The sequence below is a fragment of the Octopus bimaculoides genome, chromosome 24, assembly GCF_001194135.2.
Source record: "Octopus bimaculoides isolate UCB-OBI-ISO-001 chromosome 24, ASM119413v2, whole genome shotgun sequence".
Taxonomy (NCBI): Eukaryota; Metazoa; Mollusca; class Cephalopoda; order Octopoda; family Octopodidae; genus Octopus; species Octopus bimaculoides.
In genome coordinates this window covers 20471842-20474858 of record NC_069004.1, presented here as the reverse complement: position 1 = coordinate 20474858, position 3017 = coordinate 20471842, and positions in this window count along the sequence as shown.

Sequence of the window (3017 nt, the reverse complement as noted above, 5' to 3'; positions counted from 1 at the left end):
TATATATATATATATATATATATATATATATATATATATATATGTATGTATATATGTATTATATATGCATATATATATTTGTGTGTGTGTATATAAATCCTATTTTACTCATTGTAGTAGTTATAATATGTAATTATTAATTGTGTATTAATGAGTACGAAAATATTCTTAGTGAATATTATATATTAACAATTAAATGATACCATGATTTTTTATAAAATAAACAATATAAATATTTTAATTGATTTATTTAATGCAAATATATTAATTTATAGTATTTTAGCTTCTTTGATATATATTATATATTTTATGTATTTTAGTCTTAATTCTTTAGACTCTAAAATTACTTAGATTTTAAAATTTCCAGGAAATACAGTTATTCTTTTATTATGATTAAAGCTAAAATACATTTTGATTTTATAAATAAAACTTTCATTCATGTTTATATATCTCTTTATTCTATTGCTTTTCTTTACGCCATATTTTCACGCGACTTAATTCTAATAAATGCTAAGTTAATAGTATAACGTTTAAAATTTTAGTTTAAACTAAAGCTTCGATAAGATAAGCATTGCATTTATTTTCAGTAATATTGTTAAATGTTTTTCTTTTATTTATTGGTAAAATAAGTATTTTTATATAAATTCATTTGATATTTATTGTTAGTCGATATATATACATTCATTTTATTATTATTATTATTATTATTATTATTATTATTATTATTATTATTGTTGTTGTTGTTGTTATTGTTGTTGTTGTTGTTGTTGTTGTTGTTGTTGTATTTTGACCCGAAGATTAGCTATATTTTTGAATAGAATTGATTTTCGATCGATTTATTTTGAATCGATTTGGTTTTTATTTTATTTTTTATTTTATTTTTGAAAATGTGGTTATGAAACACGTGTAGTCGTTTTATTATTTTAATATTTATTACTTTGTATTTTTATTATAGGTCTTTTTAGTGTATTTATTTATTAAATTTTTCTATATGTGACTGTGGATTTTCATGGATGAATTCAATAATTGTGGGTTTTTTCTCTAAATTATATATTTATATATTGTATATTGTGAAATCTAATTTAATTTTAATTTTAATAAATTAAAGTAAATTGAATTTCTCCCTGTAAATTTAGATTTTTATCCCTAATATCATCATATATATAATATAAATAAATGCAGGTGTGACTCTATAGTCAGAAGCTTGCTTCCCAGCCACATTGTTTCAGGTTCAGTCCCGTTGCGCTACACCTTTGGCAAGTGCTTTTTACTATAGCCTCTGTCAGCCTAAATTCTTGTGATTGGATTTGGTAGAAGGAAACTGAAAGAAACCTGTCGTATATGTATATGCTTGTGTGTGTGCGTGTCTTTGTGGATGTGTTTCTCCTCCACCACCGCTTGATAACCAGTGTTGGTGCGTTTACATCCCCCGTAACATAGCAGCTCGGCAAAAGTACCAGGCTTTAAAAAATAATTACTGAAGTCGAGTCATTCGACTTAAAATTCTTCACAGTATTTCCCTAGAATGGCTACAGTCTAAATGAAAACATTCAATCAAAGTAGTTGAATTATATATTCATAGACGTCAACATCAATCATGCATGTACAGGCGTGAAGATTCTCCAAGAGTATAAAGAATAAAACCAAACATACATAAAAATATTAAAGAAATATAAAAATATATAAAAATACATATAAAATTACATATAAATAAAATTTACATGTAAGGAGTTATGCGTGATAAATGTAGGAGGTGCAAAGCAAATGAGGGGTTAATAAATATAGGCAAATCGCCTAAATCGTCTAAATGTCACTTATACATGTAGAATATGAGATAGAAATTATGCCTGCATATCAAGGTTAAAGAAAACAAAAACTGGAGGATGTTCCAGCTACGGCTGTTTCAGGGATACGTTATCGGTCATGGTTAAAGATTAAATATTCCATATATACAATGTCCCCTTGAACAGGATGATGTTCTCCTTGGTAAATTTCGATTTCTTTATTGCCCACAAAGGGCTAAACGTAGAGGGGACAATACACGGACAGACATACACAAAAGTGGGAACAAAAAAACCCAATGAAAAAGGATGAATTATACAATGAAAATGAAAAATGGAACGAAGCCACTCGACTCTACATCCGAGCGACTTCATTTAAACTTTTCAGAATCGATTAAATAACATTATAACATCACTGAGAGGGGACACCATGACATCCTGTCTCTCCCTGCGTAACATATCTTTGAATTTTTCTTTATCGCAACTCTCAGTGCTCAGCTATTCGCTGCACCATCTGGCCACAGCTGCAAAATCTCTTCCTCCTACAATCTTTTACATTTCCATCTTCCGTTCCATTGCTTCTAGGCTCTTCAGCAATTCCACTTCAGACGACGTTTCCCCTTCAAGTAAGGGAAAAACCGACAAACAAAGCTGCCGCAGCAGCAAAACAAGTATCGTAAGACACACAACAGTTAATAACAAACAGAAATAAAACAGAATTAACAATGCGATTAACCGTTATAATATAAACATGAAGGGTCCTCCTTGGTAAATTTCATCGTACTATTAATCTAGCAGAATAAAAAATTCCTAATAAAATGTTTTACAGCTCGTATGCAAATAATCCCATGTTTGCTATGAGCGGAAGAATCAAATTCTGAGGAATCGCAATTATACCTCTAACATTATTCTAATTCAATTCCCTTGTAGATCTAATTTTATAGGTTTTTAGAAATGTTGAGTGAAATTTATAACTACATGAGGGGATCGCGTCTGAAAACTTATTTAACATATTAACGTTATATAATTTAAGGATTAGATACAATTCCATTACACACAATGTACACCTATCAGAACCATTATCACATGGACCATGAGAGGTCATAAAGCAAGTTACTATACCTAAGTTTATTTATATAGACCGCTAAGGTAGTATAATTCTTATACTAAGGGTTTGAAAAGGATTTCAGATGGGCCCTATATCTCCTTTTGAAATTTATCATACTTCCTATATAT